Source organism: Amblyraja radiata, chromosome 7, assembly GCF_010909765.2.
Source record: "Amblyraja radiata isolate CabotCenter1 chromosome 7, sAmbRad1.1.pri, whole genome shotgun sequence".
Lineage (NCBI taxonomy): Eukaryota > Metazoa > Chordata > Chondrichthyes > Rajiformes > Rajidae > Amblyraja > Amblyraja radiata.
This window is the reverse complement of record NC_045962.1, coordinates 56,764,823-56,792,713: the sequence shown is the minus strand read 5'-3', so window position 1 is coordinate 56,792,713 and position 27,891 is coordinate 56,764,823. Positions and strand designations below refer to the sequence as shown.

Here is a 27,891-nt window from a genome sequence, read left to right as displayed (position 1 = left end):
CAGATTGAGCTGAATGCCTTGAGGGAGGGCTGTTTTGTGATATGGAGGTGATTCAAAAAGTCTGAAGATCCCATGTCTGCTCAAACCATTCAGTCAGTGTGACAAGAGAGGCTGAGAACAGTTATGGCCAAATTGCAGGCACTGGAAACAACTCAGAGAGGGAAAGTCAAAGGAGGCAACTTTCTAATTTCAAAAGGGATAACAGGAAATAGAAAATTCCAATGTTTACGAGAAGTCGAAGTGCAAGTCAAAATGCAAGACTGTGTGAAAGCAGAGGAACAAAGATGGAGAGCCTTGTGAATGGACCAAAGGAGAAACAGATGTGATTGGGATCCTGGTATTTAATAATATACCAAATACAGCATATATATGTGAGTAACATAGCAGTTGATGCATTATAAGGCTCTGTAATTTTAGTGTTAATAGTTAATATTTAGAAAAATTGCATTGCGATATAGTAATGCATAGTTATTCAGGTTGTCATATAAGGTAACACGTCATTTGAAAGCCGTGATCCACATGTCTGGAAAGGATGTTGTGGAGATAAAGGCAGCTGAAGCATTTTATAGTTGAGAAGACTGAGTAAATACATGTGTGATTACATTTGTACAGGTTGCTGTAAATAACTATATTGTATAATTCCATATCTGTAAATATCTAACGGACACTTTTATGCATGGAAATAGATGACAGGCTGCTTCAATTTTTAAGGGGAAACAATGAAGCATATTTGAATGTGAATTTATCTTTTGACAATTTTTTACAGTTTTTGATATATTACTGTATTAGCTATGGGTGTTAAGTGAGAGTTGACTCTATTCAATAAGGGATATTTTGTTGTAAGATCATAAGTCCAAGAGTCATCATGTGATGCAAGAGTCCACAGATATTGTATTAGGAAAGTGATGTAAAGTTGGAGGAGTAAGCATGTATATGTATTATGTTGGAGAAGGCAAGGCAACAATTTTAAATTAGAAGACAGAATGGAAAAGTACAATTGATTGTACTTCCAGTGGCGCTGGTGCCAGCAGCCTCCACCTACAGCCCGGTATCTTTTTGTTTTTTTGTTTATTTAGTTATGTAAAAGTGTGTTTTTTTGTGTTTTTTTTGTGTTTTTATGTGGGGGAAGAGGGTACGGTGCGGGGGATACCGTCCTTCAGCCGCTTCCTGGTGAAAACGCGACTATTATTCGAGTCGCGTCCTCGCCCCCCCCCCCCCCCCCCCCCCCGCAGCAGCCTACCTACTGGATTGGCGCGGCCTTTCCTGCCGGGATCAACCAGAGCTCCAGCAGCGGCGGGACAGCGCTGTAACATCGCGGGGCTGGCGATGCCTTACCGGGGATCGCCGTCTGGAGCCCGGAGTGCTGGACCTGCTGCACCGACATCATGGAGCTGCGGTTTGCGGGCTCCCAACGCGGGCAGCGCTGATGGACAGCGCGGGGTCCTGCGACTCCGCCCGGCTCGGCCTGCGGACTCGGGAGCTGCGGACTCGGGAGTTGCGGACTCGGGAGCTGCGGACTCGGGAGCTGCGGACTCGGGAGCTGCGGGAGGCGGCTGATCAGGAGGTCCGGGCCGCTGAGGAGGGGGATGTTCACCGTCGGGGTTCGGCGTAGGCGTTCCACCAGCCCGGCGTGAGGGCCTGAACATCGGGCCACCCGGGGCGGCGACTGCGGGTGCTAGGAAGGCCTCGACCACGAGTGAACATCTGGGAAGAACGGAGGGGAGGCTGGCTGGACTATGGTGCCTTCCTCACCTTGGTGCCACTGTGTTATGTTGTGTCGTGGACTTTCAGTGTTTGTGCTTTTTTTTAAATAAATTCTATTTTATTTTTAATATGTTTTATTATTTATTATTATTTATTTATTTTTATTTTTATTTTTATGATACTGCCTGTAAGGGAAATTCATTTTGTTGTCTCTAACTGAGACAATGACAATAAATTTGAATACAATACAATACAGTACAATAAAACAGGATTTGCCTTAAGACAAAAGTCAGACAGCTAGATTTGAACAAGCTGGAGTTGATATCGAATGGTGATTGAGAGATGACAGAGGGGATTAAAATTATTTAATCTAAGAGTGGCAGAAGTGTGAACAGGAAATTTGGAGATTTTTAAAAATGTATTTATGTTTCTGTATCCAGGTATTATTAGGAAGTTTGACATTTATTGTCTATTATTAACTTCTCTTTAGAAAATGGTGGTGAGCCTCCAACATGAACCAGTGAAGATCTTCTGAAGAAGGTATTACTATAAGCTGTTGGGGAGGGAATGCCAGGGTTTAGATCCAACATCAATAAAGAACCAACACTATTCTTACCTATCATGCTGATCTGTGACTAAAAGGAGAGCCTGGAGATGGTGTTGTTCCCATGAATATCATGCTCTTTTCCTCCTTTATGGTAGAGCTCGTGAGTTAGGGGTGTTGGCAGAGTCGCCCAAGTAAGTAACTTCAGTGCATTTTGTACATGGCCCACACAGTAGCCACTGCTCTGGTGGTGGAGGGAATGGATGGTTAGGGTGGTCAATAGAGAGCAGATGTATTGTCTTGGATGGTATCAAGCTTCTTGTGAGTTGTTGGCTCTGCAGACAGCTGGAGAGTATTCCATTACAATCCTGACTTGTGAATTGTAGATGTTGGAAATGCTTTGGCATGGCAGTGGGTGAGGCAATTACTGCAAAATGCTCAGCCTTGGAACTGCTCTTGTCGCCATGGTATTTATGCAACTGCTGTAATTGAGTCTCTAGTTAATGATGATCACAGAATGTTGATGGTGGGAATGCTGGCATTGTCAGTGAATGTCAAAGGGTGATAATTAGATTCCTTTCTGATGGAGATAGTAATTGATTGGCACCTTTGTGGTGCAAATGCTATTTGCCATTTAGTAACCAATGAATTAATGTTTTCCAGGTATTGATCTGTGCAGGTTTGGACAACTTCACTTGCCGCGGAATTGCAAATGGAATCAATCATTATGTAATCAGGAAACATGTTCCCAATGTTGGGGGAGATCAGAACCAGGGGCCACAGTTTAAGAATTAGGAGTAAGCCATTTAGAACGGAGACGAGGAAACACTTTTTCTCACAGAGAGTGGTGAGTCTGTGGAATTCTCTCCCTCAGAGGGCAGTGGAGACAGGTTCTCTGGATGCTTTCAAGAGAGAGCTAGATAGGGCTCTTAAAAATAGCAGAGTCAGGGGATATGGGGAGAAGGCAGGAACGGGGTACTGATTGGGGATGATCCGTTGAATGGCGGTGCTGGCTCGAAGGCCAAATGGCCTACTCCTGCACCTATTGTCTATTGTCTATTGTCTTATCTGCAAATATCTCCACTCTGACTTTATGATGGAAAATTGACCCGAAACGTCACCTGTTCCTTCGCTCCATAGATGCTGCCTCACCCGCTGAGTATCTCCAGCATTTTTGTCTACCTTTGATGAAGAGACTGTTTATTTAAATGAGAGGCGCATGTCAGGTTTAGGCTGTTGGGATCGAGCAAATCCCTCTGTGAGTATAGGAGGACTTTTGAGAAGCCAATCAAGAGGGAAAAAAGAAGACATGAAATGGAGCTTGCAGGTATAGTAAAGGAATATCCGAAAAAAATCTATGGGTATCTTAAGGGTAAAAGGATGGCCAGAATAAGGCAGGATCCCAAGAAAGATCAGCATTGGGCATCTTTGTGTAGAGCCACAAGAGACAGGAGAGATGTTAACTGAATTATTCTTGTTATTTTTACAGAGGATAAGATCAAGGAAGCTAAGGAATTGTGGCACAGGAATTGTGATGTCTTAGATCATATATGAATTATCAAAGAGGAGGTATTGATGGTTTTCAGGTACATTGAGGAGGATAAACATTAGCATCTGACGAAGTTCATCCTCAAACCTTGTTAGAAGCTAGAGAAAAAACAACAGAGGCTCTTGCAGAGATATTTGCATCATCTTTAGCCATTAAAATCATTAAATCATTGGCAGGGAAAAAAAGTTACAAAAACTCAAAACTTGAACATGGTGGCTGTAGTCTATTAGAATTTTGTAAATAAAAATTAGAGACTGCAAGTCAAATCAAATATCCTAAAATGTATGCAGTACGTATCCACATTCACTGTACATTCATGATCAACTAACAATTTAAAAGGTCTAAATCTGCCACGTTCAAATAATGTTTTGTATCTGCTATCTTTTTAGAGCAAGGGAAGCCGTGAAAATAGTATTTATACAGCCAATAACGAAGTACATGGTAGTACCGAGTACTGGTGAGCACAAACCAAACATCATATTTGTTAATTAGGAGATGGGACGGGAAGGGGGTGCTATAGGTAACAAGCAAAAGGCAAACCAATGTGATCCTGTAAAATTGTGTGTGAATTTAGACACCAAAGAGTCAGCTTTGAGCTGTAAGGAGTAAGGAAAGCTATGTTATTGTTGAGCTAAATAGGTTATTCAGAAGACTGAACTAACAATCTGGAGGTGTAGAGTTTAAATCTTGCCATGGCATCTATGTAGTTTAAATTTCTTACGTTAAATAATATCAGTAAGCTCGCATCAGTAATAGTGATCATGAAATAACCAGATACATTAAAAGCTTCTTTTGTTCATGTATGTCCATCTGAGAAGGAAGCCTGGCATCATTGCCCACTCTTTATGTGATTCCAAAACCACAGCAAAGTGTTGCCTCTTACTTCCCCTGAGAAATGTCTTAGCAAGCCGTTCAATTCCATAGAAACTGCCACATCAAAACACAACAAGAATAAAAACAGTCAACGACTCAGCATCAAACTAGGCAAAATTAGGATATGCTGGTGGCTCAGTGGTTGTTGCTGTTTCAGTGGTCCTGGTCAGAGTTCAGATTACAACATGATAGATTAATAATCTAGAAAAAAAATTTAAACTACAAAGCTACTCATTAAAAAGGATAACCACAATATTACCAAACTGTCATAAAAATGCATGTGATTCACTAATGCCTTTCTTGGGAGGGATTCAGCCCAGCCTGGCTTGTATAAGAAACCAGAACCAATGATGTGATTAACTCATAAATGGTTGAGCAAGCTATTCAATTAACTCATAACTGGCATGATGAAATGGAGGAAGAATAAAACCAGATGGGCCAGCCTGCATTAACCCAGCCATAGTATTTGGATATAACAATGTCACTTCCAGATCAATTGTCCTCACAACACATGGAGGCTGTTGTCTAAATTGGGAAAGTTGTCCCATAGACATGCAATAGGAACGAACTGCAAATGTTAGTTTAAACCAAAGATAGACACAAAATGCTGGAGTAACTCAGTGGGACAGGCAGCTTCTCAGGAAAGAGGGAATGGGTGACGCTTCGGGTCGAGACCCATCTTCAAACTGATGTCAGGGAAGAGGGAGATATATAGATAAGGAAATGTAAGGTGTAAAAACAGGACAGAGGGGATGTAAATCAAGGAAAATGTAGTATAGATTATTGTTAGCTGGGAGAAGGTAACAACAAAGCAAACAGAAATAAAATGTAGTCAGAGACAGTCAGACTGGTCGAAGAACTGGGAAATGGGAGGGATAGAGAGAGAGGGAATGCAAGGGTTATTTAAAGTTAGAGGTCAATGTTCATACCGCTGGGGTATAAGCTGCCCAAGCAAAATATGAGGTGCTGTTCCTCCAATTTGCGCTGGGCCTTACTCTGAAAATGGAGAAGGCACAGGACAGAAAGGTCAGTGTTGGAATGGGAGGGGGAGTTAAAGTGTTTAGCAACAAGGAGATCAGGTAGGTTTAAGCGGACTGAGTGGACTGCTCACTGAATGACACTATGCAGGCAACGTAATCACCTACTTTAGCACAATCACTGATAGTGACCTCTCCCTCTGGGAGGAAAGATCCAGCAGAGGAGATAGCACAGTGGCATGCATGCAGTAGGGAGTAACCCTCTCAGCCTTAAACATTGACCATACCCCATATCATCAACCATAGTCAAGGAAACCTTCTTCTAATTATCACTTACTGCCTTTCAACAGATGAACCAGTGTGCCCTCATGTTGAACACTTGGAACTAACACGAGAAGTAGCAGGTACTCAGAAAGTATTCCTAATGTCTAAGGGTGGGTTAGTGGTACTACCACCACAGGTTGAGTTCAACAGCTGGCAGATTGAGTCTGTGACTGAAACTGGGGATAAACCTACTTCAAATAATTATTCTAAATCTACAGCAGGAGCATCTGTCTATGTTAGGTAGGAGCGCCCACACACACACACACTCTCACACACACAATACTTTTACTTTGTGGTGGCTATGCCCACCAAGAATACCTTCCAGTATATAATGTGATATTACAATCATGCTAAATGAGATCGACATAAATTGGGCACCCATGAGGCACTGTAAACCATTTGTATAGGACAACGTAGATCGGTACAACACAGGAACACACACTTCAGCCCACAATATCCATGCCAATCAAGATGCCATGTTAAACTGATTAACACTGCATGCGTGTGATCCATATCCGTCAATTCCCTGCATATCAATGATCATATCCAAAGGCTTCTGATCTGTTGTATCTGCCACCACCACTACTCCTAGCAATGTGTTCCAGGCATCCACTATATTTCCGCTGCTCCATCTACAACAGCGGAAATGTGCATCGTGACATCTGCAATCTTGTGTTCCAGCATGTCTGCCATTTTACTGTCACTATCAAGCTAGTGGGTCATGAAAAGCACAAGACATACATGAAACAGAAGTGCCAATCCTTTGAACCTGCATCACAGGATTACCTGCACGCTAAAAAAGGAAATCAGTATGCAATAGACCAGGCTAAATGATAACAAATAGATCTGATGAAAGCTCAGTAACCCTGTCACATCTAGCCATTAGTGATGGTGGTTAACTACACACCATTAAGAGGAAAGGATTCCCCACGCTCGGTGATAGTGGGACCCAGCTAGTCAGTGCGAAAGGGACGGCTGAAGCATTCAAAACCCGAGGTGTCCAATAGATGATTTATCTCAGCTTTCTCCTGATATGCCCATCATCAAAGGAGCCATTCATCAGGGAATCTGATTCACATAACGAAAGGTCAAGATGCAGCTGGGAACACTCACTATGGCAAAGCCAACAGCATCAGACAACACCTGAGTCATTGTGTTGAAGTCCTACACTATGGTACCGGTACAAATGTAACACCAGCATGATAATCTGGAAAAAAAATTACGTTTTTCTAAATAAAAAATATAGAAAGCCTGTAAAACAGCCTAATTACTAACTAAATGGTTTGTTTAATCTATTTGAAGGGAGATTACAAGCAAAGCATCCTAAAATTTAAAACCCCACTATTCTGCACTCAGCATTCAGTAGACATTCTGAAGAAATATCCTCCAGCCATAGGATGCCACCATTGCAACCCGTTATCACACTAAAACACTGAGGCATAGGAATTTTGGAAGAGTAAGCCAATTAAACAATAGCAGGATTTTGTCACCTAGAATAAATTTTGAGGATTTTCATCTCCAATCATGAATCAGTAAACCATTGATTTAGAAAGTAAATGTTGTAAATTATATTGTTTCTTTCTTCAGTAAAGCACTACATTTATTGTCAAGTTGTTTTACATCATATTGAGCTCAATTACACTTTCAGCAGCAGAGCAACTAATAATTTCATGCAGTGTATTAAACTCTCCCATTGTGGTCTTTATGTGACATGTATTTCAAATACGTTTAACACTAACATGCTTGATTCAAATTCCTCAAGAAATATAAATCTTAAAATATCAAATATATGCATTTAATTGGAAGCTCATTGCAATGAAATGGGTACACCTATTTTTTAATGTAAATATTGTCATTCCATCTGTAACGTCTGAATAAAAACCTTCAAAACAGTTGTCTTTTAAGTTGGTTGTAGGTTGTTTGTAGGTTAACTGGCTTCAATAAAATTGTAAATTGTACCTAGTGGGATAGATCTAGTGTATGGGGTGATTGCTAGTCAGTGCGGACTCGGTGGCCCCAAGGGCCAGTTTCTGCACTATCTCTAAAGTCCAAAGTCTAAAGTCTCAAGCCATGCAATAGTACTTTCTACACGCATACGATTCTCTGTGTAAAGAAGTTTGTTCTCCAGTCCTCCTTAGATTTATTACTTCCTTGTAAGCTAACAACTAGTTTTGCTTTTTCCATATGTGGTAACACTTTACTTATCAAACTCCTTCATAACTGAAAGCCTTCTATCAGATTAGCTGTCAGCCAACTCTTCTTCTACCCGCTTTCATATCAGCTCATAAATTTTGCTCAATATCCTGAAAAAAAATTCTAAACCCTAAATTCTACACCAAAAAAAGATAATGGTATGAAAACTAACTAACCAAGTTTTAGATAGAAATTTGCTGCAAAATTAAACCACAAACAATTAGAGCTATTAATTTTATTTTGAAATGTCTGAATATCAAAAGATTCTAGGCAAGTGATGAAGATTGTTTTTTTACATTGCAATTAATTACAATGAGTTATCACAATATTTCAGTCACAATATTCTGAAGCACATTTGAAAAATAAAATAGATGCATTTATTATCCATAAACTATCCAAATTTTCAATAACAAAATTTGTCCAATTAAAGTCATGTAAAATAAGATCACACAATTATTAAACTGCACTTCAACTAAATTCAAATTCTACTGTGCTTGTGTCACTGTAAATCTCTCGATAGAAATATATGCAGTGATTTGAAACTAAGGTAAACTGCAAATTCTTCACTACTTTGCTCAGGATAATGATCTTGTATTCCACTCTGTTTTACAAATGGATGTTTTTTGTGGATTCTAGGGTTGTGGTCCAGTTGTCATTTATGAAGAAGACTATTTCACATTTAATTCTTAATTTCTGGGTCTTTCCTTTTGTTTCCTGTCATGTAATTGATTGACCCATTAAAAATATACACATGCATTAAAAGATTAGGGGCTCACAAAATAATATTTCTTATCATCTTTCAACTTTTAGCTAAATCATTTCTATTGGAGAGGATTACACAGCATTAACTGGATATACTATTCTCGACTGAAGCAGGTTTCACTAGGTGCGCAGTGGAAATGATATGGACAGTACAAGCTCAACCTTAAATAAATAGATTAACAGGGGGCAGTGCATGATACATTGTGTTAGCATACTGACCTGGGACACAGAGTTGAATCCAGTGCAGACAGATGGGATGAAAAATCTATTTTCCTTCCTAGCAGTATGGGTTTGATGTGAAATGCCTTTGGGCTTTCACAATCAAGTTTCTTGTGAGTTCAAACATAAATTGCCATTAAATTGGCACTCACATCCAGAGTCATTAGAATGGCTAACATTGGAAATAGGAAAATTCACACAGGTACAGCAGGGGTGCATTTCTGAAGTTGGTGTTAAGACTCATTAGTGGGATTAATTATTGGCCATAATTCATTATATGAAAGGCTTTGTAGTGTTTCAATGTGATAAGGCTTGGTGTAAGTCAAATACTGTTTATTTATTATTTCCAGGATTGAGAAATCTCTACTGAGCGTGTGCCTGTGTAACATGTAATTCAGGATTAGTTGATGCTAATGATAGCTGATGAAGTCGAAAATAAATGATAAGGTTCATATCGCTAAACCCAAAACAGAAGAATAAAAAAGAGATTAAAAGTAATTGTGATGAGATTAGATGTACTGTTAAAAGCACAATCTCCACAGCTTTACATTTGCCATATTTTTAATTGATTTATGACATGATCAAAATGATTATTTGAATATAGAAACCATGATAATTTAGTGGTCTGAGAAACGCCTACTGGAGTTTTCAACAAAGCTATATTCACAAGTTCGGTTGCCAGTATGCAGGTTCTACAGACACGTCTGCCCACAACGGTGGTCATCGCTGAACTAACGCGCGCAAGTGAAAAACCTCGCGAAACAAGCAGCCCCTCCCGAGTCACGTGACCGCGGCTTCCGAACGCCGGGTTCGATCTCTGCATGCGCTAGCAAGGGCCGCTACATGGCCCCCCACAGAATCCGCGGTACGGAAACGCACGGGTAATCGGATGGTTCGACCGGAAAGCGTAGTCCGAGGTCGCGGGGCGAGCGTAACATTAGGGACCGGTAAAACAGGACCGGAGGGGCGCAAAAAACACGAACGAGGGGCGTAACAAAGGGGACCGGAGAAACGCGACTGGGGGTAACAGGTGCAGATGGCGGCAAAACGGCTGGTGGTCGTCCTCTACGCCGTGGAGTAGCCACTGTCACTGGGCTTTCCTCGTCGACGTGTACTGGCTTATGGCGGCTCAAGGAGATGAACTCCTCCTTGCCGCCCATGTCCAACGTGAACGTCGAGACACCAGTACTGAGCACCTTGTACGGACCCTCGTACACCCGCTGCAACGGCGAGCGATGAGCGTCTCTATAGAGAAAAACATAAGCACAATCCCGTAACATAGTAGGCACATGCACCGAAGACGAACCATGCCGGGAAGTGGGAACCGGGACCAAAGCGCGCGCCCACTCGTGAAGGTCCGCTAACAACGCTGAGGTTGGAATCTCTTGGTCCTGGGGGACAGGCAAGAAATCCCTGGGAACTCTCAAAACCGAGCCATAAAGCAACTCGGCTGAGGAGGCTTTCAGGTCCTCCTTAGGCGTTGCTTTGATGCTTAGGAGGACACAAGGTAACTGGTCGATCCAATCAGGGCTGGTGAGTCCAGATTTTAACGCCGACTTAAGGTTGGACTCTGGGTGATAAGCGGTAGTCTGATGCAGCTTCGCGCCATACAGCTGCACCATACCACACCACAGGGAGGACTTGAACTGGGCCCCACGATCGGTAGTAATATCAGAGGGGACCCCGAAACGAGTGATCCAATTGAAGACAATGGCCCTCGGGCATGCTTCAGCGGAGGTATCCGTTAATGGAATTGCCTCTGCCCACCTGGTAAACCTGTCCACGATGGTCAGTAAGTGGGTAGCCCCGCGCGAACAAGGCAAGGGACCTACCAGGTCGACAGGGATGTGTAGGAACCTGCCGTCTGGGACGGCGAAATCCTGCACAGGCAGGCGCACATGTCTCTGCACTTTGGAGGTCTGGTAGGGGATGCAGGAACGAGCCCATGCAGCGACTTTCTTCCTTAACCTGTGCCAGACGAACTTCGCCGCGACCAAGGCAGTGGTGGCGCGAATGGACGGGTGCACCAGGCTGTGGATGGTGTCGAAAACTCGACGCCGCCAAGCGACTGGGACAATGGGACGGGCTTTGCCTGTGGAGATATCGCAAAGGACTCGTACGTCAGAGGCGCCACAGGGCACTTTAACCAGCTTTAGTCCTGATTCAGCATTGCGGTAAACCTCCATACCGGCATCTGCGTGTTGGGCAGCGGCCAGATCCTCATAATCAACGCTTAGGCAAAATGCTGAGATTTCGGGCAGTGCTGGACGGGACAACGCGTCAGCCACAACGTTCAGCTTCCCTGCCACATGCCGAATATCAGACGTGAATTCGGAAATGTAGGTGAGGTGCCGTTGCTGTCTGGCAGACCAAGGGTCAGACACCTTGGTCAAAGCGAACGTTAGCGGCTTGTGGTCGATAAATGCGGTGAAGGCGCGCCCCTCCAGGAAATAATGAAAATGCCGGATTGCTAGGTAAAGTGCGAGGAGCTCCCTGTCGAAAGCGCTGTATTTAACTTCGGGGGCTCGCAGTTGCCTGCTGAAAAATGTCAGCGGCACCCAGCGACTACCTACCCACTGCTCGAGGATGGCCCCTAACGTGACGTCGGAAGCGTCCACGGTGAGGGCCATTTGGGCTGACGCCCTAGGGTGTTCCAGCATAGTGGCGTTGGTCAATGCGGTCTTAGCCCCCTCGAATGCCTTCTGTGCCTCTTTGGACCAGACCAGGTCCTTGGGCTTACCGGCCAGGCATTGGAATAACGGCCGCATGAAGGGGGCTACAGATGGGACGAATCGGTGGTGGAAGTTAATCATCCCGAAAAACTCCTGCAGATCGTTGACCGATAGAGGCCTCGGGAAGAGACGGAAAGCGTCAACTTTCTCAGGCCGTGGCTGCGCACCGTGGGAGGTGATGCTATGACCTAAGAAAGAAATGGAGCGCAATCCGAACTGGCACTTCGCAGGGGTGATCACCAACCCGTGTTTGTGCAGCCGTTCGAAAAGTAGGCGGAGGTGCTTGACGTGCTCAAAAAGTAGGCGGAGGAGCTTGACATGATCTGTCTGTGAGGTGCTGGCTACCAGAATATCATCCAGGTAGATTAAAATGAACGGCAAACCCCGGTCGACCTGATCCATTAGCCTTTGGAACGTCCAAGCAGCGTTCTTCAAGCCAAAAGGCATTCTGAGCCATTCGAAAAGGCCGAAAGGGGTAATGGTGGCCGTTTTAGGGACGTCGTCGGGGTGGACCGGGATTTGGTTATACCCGCGGATAAGATCGACCTTCGAGAAGATAGTCGCACCCTCCAGATGGGCCGAGAAATCCTAGATGTTTGGGACTGAATAACGATCAGCTGTGGTTACTGCATTCAAACGCCTGTAATCACCGCAAGGTCTCCAACCCGCAGACACTTTGGGCACCATGTGTAACGGTGAAGCCCAGAGGCTATCCGACCGCCGGATCATTCCTAGGTCCTCCATAAGTTGGAACTCATCTCGTGTGATGCGCAGTTTATCGGGCGGGAGATGGCGCGCGGGGACGTGTACCGGTGGTCCCTCGGTGGGAATGTGGTGGACCACGCCATGATGGGGCGCGGCCCCGTTGAACTGGGGCGTGAGCAACCCTGGAAAGTCGGCGAGCAGGGCTGCGAAAGGTTGCTGGATCTCAGCTACCTCATCGAGTTGCTGTAGGTGCATTGACGGGTTGCGCGGCTTGGCTGGACATGGGTCCGACAGGGACCATGCGTCCACCTCGCCCATCGACTAACGGGGAGAACGCATGCAAGAAATCGGCCCCCAGGATCGGTTGGGCGACGTCAGCAATGATAATCTTTCACCTGTACTGGCGGGAGTCGAAATCTAGATTAGTTAACGGCCGAGAGGACGGGTCCTACCTTGCCAGCCCAAATGTCTTGAGCGCTTGGGGGCAGGATACTGGCATGGGCAGCGGAGTCCACCAGGGAACGGTGGCCGGAATGGCGATCGCAGACAAAGAGGCATTCATTGGGGTCGATCGCGTTCGCCTCTATGGACGATCGGCTGGGGCGTTTCCCTGAAATGAACAGGGGCTGCGACATCTTTGAGCTTCGGGTCCGTATCGTTGGTAGTAGTAGCACCATCTGTGTTGACTGTAGACCACTGGCCGCGGCGATTCTTCTTCGGCGCTGGGCTGGGCTTCCTCTTCTTCTCCTCGATGTCGGATTAGCTGCACCCGTTGTGTGACCAGGGGGCGGGCGAAACCGAAAACGTCCCGCCGCCTGTGCGCCAACAGTTCATCAGCTCTCTCTGCGAGCCGTTGAGGGTCGCTGAAATCAGCTCCAGCGAGCATTAGCTGTACTTCGTCGGGCATCTGCTCTAAGAACGCCTGTTCGAAAAGCAAGCAAGGGCGGTGCCCATCCATCAGGGCCAACATCTTTGCCATGATGGTTGATGGCCGCCGGTCGCCGATACAGTCCATATGTAGCAGCCTTGCTGCCCTGTCTCTGCGGGTAAGGCTGTAAGCGTGGAATAACAGGGCCTTCAACCCTTCATACTTGCGCTGGATGGAGGGTCTCTGATATAGGGCAACAGCCACGAGGCACAGTCCTGTGGCAATGCGCCCACCACATGGAAATACATGGTGTCGTCCGCGTCGATGCGATGTAGGTGGAACTGTGCCTCAACATGGGTGAACCGCACCTGACGTTGATCGGGCCAAAAGGTTGGCAGTTTGAAGGCCAGTGCGCCCTGCCTCGTGCTGGCCGATTCTGCGGGAACACTCTCTTCCTGCATAATTCTTCTTGTCTAACGACGGCTAGACAGGTCGGGGTCACCAATTTAGTGGTCTGAGAAACGACTACTGGAGTTTTCAAAAAAGCTTTATTCACAAGTTTGGTTGCCAGTATGCAGGTTCTACAGACACGTCTGCCCACACCGGTGGTCAGGGCTGAACTAACGCGCGCAAGTGAAAAAACGCGCGAAACAAGCAGCCCCTCCCGAGTCACGTGATCGCGGCTTCCGAACGCCGGGTTCGATCTCTGCATGCGCTAGCAAGCGCCGCTACAAACAAATGTTTTCTCTTTCTTCCTAATATACAAAGAGCTAAGGATTTGAGCTTCAAACACAATTAGCTTCCTGACATAAGGTAAGCCTTACAATTCTAAGGTATTTCATGTAATTTTGTAAATAATTGAAAGTCATAACCTGAGTCATAACCTGACATTAGCAGAACTTAATATGCTCAAATCATCTGTTGGTTAGTACACAACTAAGTTATTATGTTTTATTTAAAATTATTTAAATTAACAGTATATATTTGCATTATATGTTTCATATTTTATTTGTGACTGCACAACTGATAGATTTGTTTTAAAATAAATAAGCCATGTAATTAATTCCTCTGCAAAAAAAATGGTAATGATTAATTTTGTTTAATTGTTTTTAATTAAGCTTAAGTTAAAAATTATACTGTATGTTACTTCAGCAGGTTACAATAGTCCTCCATCTATTTTGATCTTTTTGATTACACAATCAAATATTGAGTTACAAAGATTTCAATCTAAGAAGTCTTTTAAATATCGTATCATTTACATCTCAACTACCTTGGGTATGTGAGATTGTTAAGCCTAAATTCAATTGCCATTAATTAAAAACTTCATCAGGCTCCAATCGATAGCATCCAATCTTTAAATGTTGTTTAATTATTGGACAGAAGTAGCATTGAAGACAGACTGCGAGAGCTTGAGAATTATGAATAAGAATGCGGTCAATATGTAATGAAGGCACACCCAACAGCAGAGAAGAGTTTCAAATCTCATTACAAATAAAATATGCATCACTTTTTTTTCATAATTTTGTGGGCTCATAATTCTACAAGTTATCAGAATGTTAACTACTAAAAATGGTATGTAATAATCTTGATTTATGAAACCTTCCAGTATTGTAAAATCTAACACAAAAATCGCGTACCTGTTGAAAATTCAAATAAAGATTCGACATCAGGCTGCCAAATGTATTTTCATTTAAATAAATACCAATAAACTTCAATCCAGTATGTAAAATGTAACCAATATTATAGTGTGAAGTATATTAATTCTGAACAACATTAACATATGCCACTAAGAGGCAGCCACGTCTTCTGCTGAAGCAATATCGGTGATGTATTTTATTTTAAAATTATTTTATTTTAAAGTAAAGCTGGAAATTATTTTTTGCAGAGAGAATTAAGGATTTTTTTTTTGTCTCCCAAGTAGGACAAGTTCTTTTTTTGTCATTGTGTGAATATATAGTCTAAATTGGTCTGGAGTTGTAGTTACTATTGAACATAATGTAGACATTTTGTAGAACATCTTATTTTCCCAGTATGGTCATTATCAACACGGGAAATTTTCAGAATAAATATATATATGTGATAAAACAATATTATTTCACAAAGTCCTTCATTTGGTTCTTCAACGATCAAGTTTGACAGGCTTTTATTTTCACTAATTCTGTCAATTCTGAAAATACAATATTCATCAAAGCACAGGCGTAACTAAACTTTCCACGTTGCAATGTGATTGAATCCACTTAAGTATACCTAAAATTATGTTTAATAAGTTTGAGTGAAAGCATTTTTGTGCCTGTTTATTGCAATGCCCAATTAGATAAATTTACCCAAGAATTACCTAATATTGGTCCTTGGGTATCATTAGCATAAAACAGTAAGCTCTGGCTGCCAATGAAGCATCCTGATGACAGTAAAATTCAGGTGTTTTTGAACTGATTGATTCTGGGTCGGCAGTAGCCAGCAGTATTTCTGTGCAGAGCGCATATACTCCTTGTTCTATATTAATGTTAATGAAAATAAACTTTACTTACCATGTCTCAGGCTGTCTTTGGGGGTTCATTCAAACACCATTGATTAGGCTACTGCAGTGCCTGAGAAACTAGTTGAGCTTGTCCAGTGTGGGCTCTTCTTAGCTTTTTTTTTAACCAATTTCAGGGAGTTATCCGTAATCTGATGTTAACATATGCAAGGGTCTTATTGCCTGTTTAAGGTGGTCATAAAGAATGCCTGCGTAGTACCCGAGTAGTATCCAAGTCAATACCTTAATGAATATACTTCAGCCATCGTTCTACCTTGGCTCACCAAAATAATCATATATGCCTATTTTATGTCGGAAAAACAAAATGATGCATTTTTTTCCTTAATTTATCTGGAAATATTGGAAACATTCATAAATTTGATGTTAAAATTACAATTATAATTCTGTGAGAAACAATGAAAATTGTCTTACATTTAACTAAAATAAAGACAAATTGCAAAGATGTAGACAAAGGCAACAAACACAAATTAACTGCTAAATAGCCTAAACTACACGTTACTAAATTGTTGGTAACGTATTTTTCAATCTGGAATTACCCTCCCCCAAAAACAATCAAATTCATGCAACAGCTGGAAAGCTTAGTCTAATGTCCTGTACTTAAATGTGGAAGGTCACAGAGTACTGATCTAAGGAACTGTGAAGTCTTGCTCATCCGACTGTTGACACTTAGTAAACGGAGAAGGAGGGACTTGTGTGTGCATCTGCAAAAGTATAAGCCCAACAGCAGAAAGAATAGGAAGCTGGTTCTATTCATGATTTGCAGGGGTCCTACTGAATCAGTGGGGAAAGGCAAAAAGCCCCTCCACCACTTCTGCATTAACTTGTATTATAACAGGATTAAAGTAAATTTAGCTCCTGTATTAGCATACTTTAACCCCATTCACTCTTACTTGATGTTTCCGATGGCCTTTGATCAGCCTTGCATGGTGCTGGTCAACTCAGAACGAAGCAGTCAGAAGTGAGACTGTGAAATTATCCTGATGTTGGATCTCACAAGAAATGTTTGTTGGAGCTTTCATCCACTTTCAGAGAACACCCTTACAGTTCCCATCCCATTCTGTGAAAGTAACTTTTGATCTCATCAGAAGATGGCCACTTGCCAGTCAGCCAGTATATATTTTAAGAAAGGGAATTTGAAATGTATTTCATTTTTTAACATCTTGTCATGCTATTTCTAGAGCTTATTCTCCCGTTTATGTATTCATTTGCATATAAATTAAACGCGCATTGTTGCTTCCAGGCAGTTGTGCACAAAAACATTGACTTTACCAGAGTTCTTTGTTTTATTGCTCCATGCAGCAGCTAAATGGAAGGGTGGAGAAACCAGAGTAAATTTGTACCAATTTATTTGCTTGTTTGTTTTCTAACTATCCTTTTAATAACTGTATTTTTAAACATTTGCTCATTGTAACCCCAAAAAAAACTAATATGACATAGAAGCTAAAAATGCAAAAGTGTTCTATTACTTTCAGTGTTAACCTACTGAGGAAACCTACTGTGGGAAGTATGTACTCAAAAAATCTTCAGGTTTATAAATACAGTGTAGGCACCCAAACAACAGTTTGGGTGATGGAAACTCATGCTTAAGGAATTCACAAATCACTACCAAAAGAAATGAGGTACAAAATAAAAATGTGTCCAAATGAAATTTATGTGAGAGAAAAAACCTAAAGAAACACAAAACAAAATACAGAAGAAATAGCAAATGTTGTTAATTTTTCCGAAGAGTTTGTATTACATAAAATCGCAATACAGACGGGTTTCCAAGAAAACAACCCCGCTATAAAGCGGGGGTGTACCATACATTCGTATTATGTAGCTTCTTGCTTACATTTGGAAATCACTAAACTGAAACTGTTTAGCAAATATGATTCTTAGATTTTAAATCCAAATGCTTAAAGCTAAAATTAATAGGTTTGGTACATTTTATTGAATTTAACAGGTTAAGCCAATGTATCTGGTACAGATAACTAAATTATAATTATCATAAGACATATAATTTAAAGAATTCATTAGGTACTTCTGAAAAATGCTTATATTATGTCAATAGCTGAGTAGATTTAATTAGATAATGGTATACAGTATATAGGCATAGATAATTTTTGAGATTGTTAATGAGCTGTAATTCAATCCCAAAGTGATTACCTTATGTTACAAGGGGAAAATATCTTTACATTACATACAATGTTACCATTATTAATTTCTTTTTTAAAAATAGTTCAGTAAATATTGTTCAAAATGGTCAAATTTCTCATGAAGCTAGGAAAACTTTACGACGAAATTATGGAAATATTGTTGGATTCACCAAATTGCAAACAAATGTTAACATTTTTCTGCATTCTTTTATAATCACAATGGAAAAATAAGTTTAAGATCTCTTACCTTTTTAGTTTAAATGTTTTCAGTGATTTGGAACTTTAAGTTGAAAGTTATTTTGCTGCCCTTATGTACACTTCAGAATTCATGAAAACTACTTCCTAGTAGTAGGATAGATCTAGTGTATGGGGTGATTTTCTTTTCTTATCCTTTTCTTATTAACAAATAGTTAATAAAAGCTCATTCTAAGTATCTGCAGACTTTAGAGCCGCTTAATAAAAAGGTTTATTCTCCAGATTATTAAATAAGATAGAAACCAGGCAGCTGTTGTTTGTAAAGGAAAAATGTTGGATCCCAAAATGTTTGGATGTAATTCGTGCAGTGTTGGAAAATTGGACATATTTCAGTGCAATCACTTAATGCATTGAATCATGGTCAGGATCAAATTATTTTAATGATGCGCTTATTCAATTTATAGAATATAAGGACAAGGAAGTCATGAAAAATCGTTGTAAAACATTGGTTCAGCTCCAATTCAGGACACCATGCTTCAGGAAAGATTTGAAGGCCTCAGAGAGGATGCAGAAGCGATTCATTCAAATAAATCAGGAGATGAAAGATGTTAGTTGTGTGGATTGACTGGATATTATGATGTCTTTCTCTCTCCTTGGAACAGGGGCAGTTGATTATGCATCTGATACTTAAATCAGGGTCAAGGCAGACAGAATGGAGCAAATCAGTTCCCATTGATGACGTTTAAGAATCAGAGGACTCAGAATCAAGGTAACTGACCAAAGAACCACATGTAGCACAGGTAAAGAATTTCCTCGTGGTGCAAGTGGCTAGGATTCAGAAAGTAAAGCCAGTTGGGTGGTGGACAACAAGCAATGAAAAATTTGTAGATACTAGAAACCTGAAATAAAAACAGAAATTCTGGATACATTAAGCCGGGTAGACAATATCCATGGGGAGAGCAACACTTAACTGTCAGGTTTGGGGATAGTGGAAAGTAAAACAGATTAATTGCAGTACTTGGAAAGGAAGGAAATGTTTAGGGTGATGGGGAAAACACAGCAGAAAATATCAAGCTGAATCACTGTTGCATTAACCTGGCATGTACTTGATGGGCCAAATGGTCTGTGTTGCTATTTTTTCGGTCAATGCTATTGTCCTATAATATCAATGCTAATATGGTGGCATAATCATATTAATTTCATGTATCGGCTGCTTTATGGATGAAATCAGCAAATGTTAAATAAATATGTGAACACACTTGTTTAGATAATGGACAGAACTTTTTACAGACTTGTAATAACAGAAGTACAATTGCAATGCTCACAAAATGTCTAGACAAAAATATAATTTATGAAATATAGACATAAACATAAATATTCCCTTGTAGGAAAATAAATTAAACTAAATCCATTAATTCAAAATATAGGACATATTTTCTGTAAAAGTAAAACAAAAGCAAAATATTAATGTGGTATGGTTATTTCTGTTATCAATTCTAGTCCTTGGTTTTACATGTCAAGATGAAATGCTGTTAAGTTGTTGTATTTTTGCAAAGTTTGTTTTAGTGCTATTAAGTTATATTTAATTAAAATGTAACTCATTTATTATAGTTGAAGCATTCCTTAAATAGGTTATAAGGCTCTTTGTATTAAAAAAAAGCAACTGACACAGCAATAATTTAAAATACCTATAATACCTTAGATGATTTTGTTTATTTTGTTCCTTAAATTTTATGGATAATTTCTACAAATGAAATTATGTTATATTAGATGGAGGACCATCAATAATTAAATTTCATTTTTCATGTTCTATCACTGCATATTACAATAGCTTCATTATGACTGCATTAGGCTGGCGATAATTGTCCAAATTTTGGATTGTTCAAGCTACTAATTCTGTGCTACAATTTTAGCTGTGCCGTGAAACCAAGCAAATCCACATCAGACAAAGCAAATATCAAATATAAAATCAAGTTTTTTCTCATAATCATTTGTCTTCTTCCCCAACCATACAAGAACACTCCATCCCCCGCATATGTTCTTTTTTATTTCATTTCCTGCTATTATACGTGCCATTCCTGTGAGATTGCTAATTTATGTATAAATGTGAGTAGGTTTTTATAGTGGGTTCATGGGTCGATGGGAATTCATTTTATATATGAACCCTATAGCCAGCTTTGAGGAGAGATTTTCATTCCATCATTTGAGTCTGCAATCAAATCCATGGCCCAAAGGTAAAAAGACAATATGTACTGAACCATGGGAATATTTTATCCATCGTAATATATATGAAATGATCAAGTATCATAGTGCTTCTGACATTCTTTAAAAAAGAAATGCAAGAATACTGCCATTGATATGCTTGAATAAACTGAATTATATGAAAATCTTTTAAGAGCTTCAAAAATGACCACATTGAATTGAAAAGATCACTTCACTAGGTCCATTCAAGCTCAAAAACAAGAAATTACCATAAACTGCATAATCACCGTAAGATGTATTGCTTCTCTGTTAATAAGCCTAAAACTTTTATGCATCGTGTACTATTTTCCAAGAACACATGAAGAAAAACATTTAGGCTTAGATTATTATTATTAACAGAGTTAGTTCACCATTAATTGAAGAACTGGATTTGACTTCAGATTTTCAGCTGAAAGATGGGACAAAAATTGTTAGACCCACACACTATCACTGTCCAGTGATTTCCTATTGAAAAAGGATGCATGTGTAGATCTTGGTTGAGGCCAAAGATCATAGAGGTTGAGGCAGGGTAGAGGACTGCCACACTAACGTCCACAAATGAATATTCTGCTGACATTAACAATGAGGGTTATATATGAAAAATGGATACTGGGTTAAATTATAGATGCAATACATAAGCACTGTAGATGTTGACGCCTGCAAAGATAATGAAAAGAAAATTAGAACAAATAAAAAATATATTAAAATGACATTTTATAAAAAAATATAATCAATTGCTTCACTGCTTGAATGTAGTTTCTCACCATGACTTGTTTCGCTAACTTGTATTCTTTTGTACTGTTATCTCTAAATGTAGGTATAAAAGTGTACTACTAATAATGAAACGTACAATCTTAATGGTTATATTGTAAAAATTAATGTCAATTTCAAAGAATATAAAATCAAGTACATATGTACTTATATGCAACAAATCAAGTCTTACAAGGAGTCACCAACAAAATATTGTGGGGAAATTAATGTTTCTTTTTTTTGTTTTTTTATTCTTTTTATTTCACTGCTGAAGTTCCTGTACTTTTGCACTTCTATGTATTTGTATGTTCTGCTGTTCAATGCTTTTCTCTCATTCTTTTATTCTGGCTTTCTTTGCTTCCTCCCTTTTTATATATTTTTTCTTATTAATGGTATCTCTTCGATTTTAGGGTCCATCATTAGGAGTGGTACGCTGAAAGGTCAACTGCTTCTAGCATTTACCAAAGTCAGCTTTGGTTCAACCATTTGGAGCTATATGTTTCATATCAGAAAACCCATTGTACGTGATTCAATTAATCACAGAATCAGAAACAGGCCCGTTAGCCCACCAAGTCCATGTCATCCCATCAAATTCGTTACTCTTTTCTACATTCAGGATTCTGTTCACATAGCATGTATTTCTGTTTAATTTATTAGTCTTCTAGCTATTTAATTTATATAATCATTCCCTGTATTTTCTTTTTATCAGCATTTATTATTGACTGTTGTTCCAGATCTTTGATATGTCTCTGTGTATTTTAAGGCCCCAGGTAAAATTTAAAAAAATGCTAATCATAAGCAAGCTAAAACTAGTGCAAAAACAGTATGCATCCAATGATCATTGTATGAGAACCAACCATGATTTATTGCAATATTATTCAGGAAGTAAAGAAAAAGCATAGAATATCAAATAAAGATCCAACTGATAAGCATGAAAAACATGATAGATATGGAAATTGACATAGAAAGTGCAGTACAGAATGGTGAATTGTATGCAATTCAAGGTGAGCTAGCCATTTGGATTCAATATTAGCATGGAGGAACGAGTCAAAGGGCAGTTGTTGTTGCTTTTCATACTGGAGGTCTATGACCAGTATAGTACTGCAGGGTTCAGTGCTGGGCCTACTGCTGTTTGTTATATACATGAATGATTTGGATGACAATGTAGTGAATATTGTTACTAAATTTGCAGGTGACATCAAAATTAGTGGTAGGTACAAAGTGAGGAAGGATATCTTACTTTACACCAAGATTTAGAACAGTTGGGAAACCAGGTCAAAGAACATCAAATAAAAGTTAACTCAGACAAAGGTGTGGTTTTGCACTTTAGTATGTCAAATCAGGGCAGGACTTGGTAGAACCTTGGAAAGTACTGCAAAACTGAGAAACCTGGCTGTACAGGTGCAAGTTCCCAAAACGTGACAAGTCATGTGGACAGTGTGGTGAACAAGCATGCTTACCTTTATAGGGAAGGGTATTGAGGTCCCTCTTAAATCATTCCCCTCTGAACTTTGTCACTCTGAGGGTATTATGAATTTGAAATAAGCATCCAGAGGAAGCTATAGAAATGCGTGCAATCTTGACTTTTAAAGACATTCGGACAGATATATGGGCAGGAAGTATTTAGAGGCTATGGGCCAAATGCAGGCAAATGGGATTAGTCCAGAATGCCAATGTGGTTGGCATGGACAGGGTGGACCGAAGGACATGTTTCGGTGATATACAGCTCTATGACTCCATGGTTTTACGGTGGAAATTTCAGCAGAATCTTGAAAAGTAGGATAACTAGGGTTTTTGCAAAATTGATGAAGAAGGGAGTAATAACAGAAACTGCTAAAGCAGAAAATGGTCCAGTCACTTGATGTGATATCACCATGCAACCGACCTTTTTAAACTCCCTTGTTAAAAAGATGTGAATAAATTTACATGTGAGTATCATTTTACATAAACTACATAGAATAATATATTAACCAGATTCCCTTGTTAAAAGCTACAGTCACTCGGAAATATGACTCCATGTCTATTACTGGAATCAGCATGTATTGTTAAGTATGTATAATGTTAATGAAATTTGAATAATCAGCTCAATGTGGTCACTGTTTATGAATTTGTACTATTTCATTGTCATCTACAACCTAGTTAGTAAAATTTGCACAGTATAGAAGAAACATGTATCACCATTACAGCATTTTTTTAAACATAACTGGGTTCCCACGAGGAATACGCTATATTCAGTAATTATTGATGATATTTGTTGGTTCAACATTAAGGTGGAAGTGTACATACTTTCAGAACGATTGATGTGCAGGAGACCAATGTCTCCAAACAACGCTTGTGCCAAAAAGAAAAAAAATTGGAAGTGAAAAGTTACCAGCTGTATTTTTGAATAGGGTAGACTTTTAGTATTCAAATAATTACAAGACAACTAGATGTGACATTCATAAGAAAATAATTGCTTTGAAGTGTTCCTTTAAAACTTAAAAGGTGCATTTTAAAAGAGTCTTATGTTGGTTGTGTTTTATCCAGCTTCACATTAACTTGAAATTATATGATATGACTTGATAAAAGAAAACAAACCAGTCTCCACCCTAAGTTATGTGCAATTGCAGTCCTCGAATCAGTCAAAGTATTTGCCTAGATTGCCTTTCTTTCTTTTCGTCTTCCCTGGTGAAGGAAAAAAATGCTCCACTTGGTGTCTCCCCAGATGTTCGTGCAGTCACTCTCTGTGGGAAATCAAGCAAATCAGTTACCCATTAGAGAAGCAATATGTTGTGCCATTCATATCGGCATGGTATGTTTGATTCTAAACATTTTACAGTGATAGTAAAGGATTTTCTTCTCCTCAATCTAATTGTAAACCATATTCTTGTAAGAAGAATGCGAGGAGAGAATCATTTTTATTTGATGTCACATTTCATGTATTCTGGAATTTTTGTCAGATTTATTATTAATGATGGAGAGGAGGATGTGCGGATTCTTTTCAATATTGTTGACTTTGAATTTAAAAGTATTTTCTTCATATATTGTCTAGTTTCTCACATCTAATAAATAAATGTCTTCAAGCAGACTGAACATTGGAGTCACATCAGAAGTATGTGCACATGTGCACTACACATGGCTTTCACGTGATGCATTGCTACCACAAACGGGCTCAACTGTTCTGGAGCAGTCTAAATGCCCAAAGAAACTGGTGAAATAAGAAAGCGAATCCTCATTTAACCTTCTTAAACCACCTCTGAAACATTTCCATTTGAATTCTGTAACTGCCTTTGATCAATGCCAAGTGTATTTCTGTATCGGATCTGTCCTATTCTTTATTAACATTCGTTGTGGTTTTATTTATTACTAGGATGTTATACACACAAAAATGTATCAAATAGTGCAGTCGCGGATCCCACTTACAGCACCATCGTTGATGAAATTACCAGACTGCAATTTCTAGCAATAACAGGAAAGTAAAATGGAAACTTTAGTTTGGTTCGCATTTAACATGTCATTCTTTTATCTGTTCGTGCCTTTTATTTTAAAGCCCGAAGTACAATTAATGCTAAAACATGCGGTCGGTGGTGAAATACTGGTCACGATCTGAAATCTAATATGCTATATTCAGAATCTCATTACTTTTCCCTGGGAAAGTTTAATCTCTCCGCGGGTCTCACTTAATAAATGGGGATCAGCATATATGCACGGATTCAAATGTTTACTCTTTCAGGTGCGTAGCCCGAACCGGTGAACACATGAGCAGGCATAGAATGTAAACTCTCATGAATGCATTGCTAAAGGCTTGCAAATATAAAATGTCTGCATTTAATACGTATTAGTCTAATTTGATTTAATATGACTGAAGTACCAACGAGAAGACAAGTAAACTCTGTGGAATTGTTTTTCAAAGTTATTTCTTTGCCTTGACCTTGTAGGTGCACTGACAGTTTCTACATACACGTATTCTAATCTGTAGATTCACTGCTGTTTACCTTACTAGAAATAATTTTAAAAATAGCCATTTCATCCAAACTACAAATAGAAATAGCAATATTTAACCACCTATTCACAATAAATTATATTTTTCAACTTGATTAATTTCGAAATGTCCATTCTGAATCAAATGCTTGAAAGGCCAGCTGTATGCAATAATTGATTTGTTGATATTTAATATTGTGTATGCTCTAGTACAACTCTTCCTGTTATGTTATTTCATGATTTCTTTTGGGTATAATCTAGGCTGTTAGACTTTCAAAAATACCAAGTATGATTGAGGCCCCATTATGCAGTAAATGCTGAGTTTTAACGTTGACAATATTTCTCTAAATTCTAAGCACGCTAGGGGAATGCATTAAAGTCTCATATGATGCAAAAATCTATTGACCATCGATATTATTTTCTGTGTATTATTGTTGAAATGTTATACATTTAGAAGGATCCTTATAAATATAATTAGTGACATTTGTGTGTTTTGTTTGAATGTTCTGTAGTTTCTCCATGCGCGGGTCTTCAACACCAGTTGGCGTTATTTATTGAGTGAAATAAACCAAATTATTTATTTCTCGAGCGTGCCGTGTTTCAAGTACATAGTCAAACGTGATGTTCTGATAGGTCAATAAAGTTGGAAGAATATTATTCAATACACAAGGAACGCAATACATGGATGCTCAAAGATTTGTCTATCAGTTGAAGGTCGTATTCATACTTAGTCATTGAAAAGACCAATATCAATTTAGCATTCAACCGTGTCCAATGCAACGTTCTAGACTGAATGTTTGGAAAATAAGTTGATGGCCAATTATTTACATTGTTAGCCTGGTTGTTCCAAAGATAACGGGGTTTTTTAAGCAAATTATTTTAATGTCTGTGAGTTGTTTGTCTTTTATTTACAATGTATCCTGTTTAAATATCTACGGGAAATATTATAGATTATGTTGCAGGCCAGTGATTCACCTAAAGTTGAAATGACTTCATTCAAAAATAAGTGTTCTCTCTGATGTAATTTTGGAAAAAACAGAAATTCTACTTGCACAGAAATAATGAGTTTCGCTTTATTTTGAATGCTATAAAATTTTGGAATTAAATTGTTTATTTCGTTAAAAAAAATGCTTTCTAATGTGGGTTTTTTTTTTGTTGCATAATAGGACGAAGACAAAAATACAGATTTTTTTCAGATGTTCTGTCCTTCAAACAATCTAACCGTTTGCAAACTGTGTATTATATAGTTCTTAGTGATCAAACTTATTATGACCCTTGCAATAGACTACATAAGAGTGCATTCTGTAGCATGATAATGACATATATTTCTGCGATTGTTTCTGAAATCTGACTTTTAAATGTTTCTTAATTTGTGTAGCAAATTTCACGTGGCCCAGCATCGGGTCACCTCGGGGCATGTCAGTATATACAACTGTCGTTAAAATTATTAGTAATACTTTTTTTCCCTTTGTGTAGAAGCGCATGTATATTCATGGGTCACTTTGTCCTGGTCAGTAATTACTCTTTTCCAGTCTGCAATGGTGAGGTGAATTTGAATGATTTTCCCCACGTTTCTGTTCTTGCTTGTTGCGATGGAATAGTGATCTCTACTTCGATCCATTTCTGCCACGGAAAAGTTTCTTATCTTTGTCGCCGATTTGCATTTTTAAAGTTTTGTAAACATGTGATTTGTGCTGGGATTGTAACCAATGGCTTTTTATAAAGTTATTATGTTACAATTGAACACCCATCTAGTTAAATTTTATTGCGATAGCTGGTCTGATTCTCTGTCCTGTAACTGCCTTCCAATATTAGTTCATGTATTTTCTAGTAATTCTTAGCAAGACCTTGCACTTATTCGTTTGCCGTTTGCAATCAGATGTTCAAGAGAAACTTCCAATGCCGAAAGTACTGCCAATGCAAGGTAATGTTGATTTTTTTTAAAAATCATTGTAGCTTTTCCTCAAGGAAGCTTTTGCAATACAATACATTTAAAAATCTCATTTGCGGAAACAATGTGAGATTAGGCAAATTTCTTAATGTTAACATAATCAGAATCTGATGTAACGGAAAAATTCACCTCACATTTTGAACTGACTCCATAGCTAAAGAAAACATAAAGAACTTGCATGGAATTATTTAATTTGTAGTTCAGGTCGATAATATGATCGTTAAGACGCGGGATTTATTTCTAGCGCTTCCATAACAGTAAATTATTCAGTTTGTGACAATCACTGAGATTGCATAAATATCAAATAAAAATAAAAATTTCATTTCCAACGATCAAACTCTCTCTCTCTCCCTCTCCCTCTCCCTCTCCCTCTCCCTCTCCCTCTCCCTCTCCCTCTCCCTCTCCCTCTCCCTCTCCCTCTCCCTCTCCCTCTCCCTCTCCCTCTCCCTCTCCCTCTCCCTCTCCCTCTCCCTCTCCCTCTCCCTCTCCCTCTCCCTCTCCCTCTCCCTCTCCCTCTCCCTCTCCCTCTCCCTCTCCCTCTCCCTCTCCCTCTCCCTCTCCCTCTCCCTCTCCCTCTCCCTCTCCCTCTCTCTCTCTCTCTCTCCCTCTCTCTCTCTCTCTCTCTCGTAAGTATTGCATTTGAATAGTAAAAATGTTTGAATAAACACCAATG

The 27,891-nt window shown here is 39.6% G+C and overlaps 1 long non-coding RNA gene across 1 annotated transcript; it reads right to left on the bottom strand.

Annotated features, from left to right (window-relative positions):
• Nucleotides 1-5,227: 5,227 nt before the first annotated feature.
• On the bottom strand, nucleotides 5,228-9,025 carry LOC116974853. Its single transcript, XR_004412464.1, has 3 exons — nucleotides 9,014-9,025; nucleotides 5,824-5,828; nucleotides 5,228-5,349 (listed from the first exon to the last, which is right to left on the bottom strand). It is a non-coding gene; the product is annotated as an uncharacterized LOC116974853 (long non-coding RNA).
• Between the last annotated feature and the right edge of the window lie 18,866 nt (nucleotides 9,026-27,891).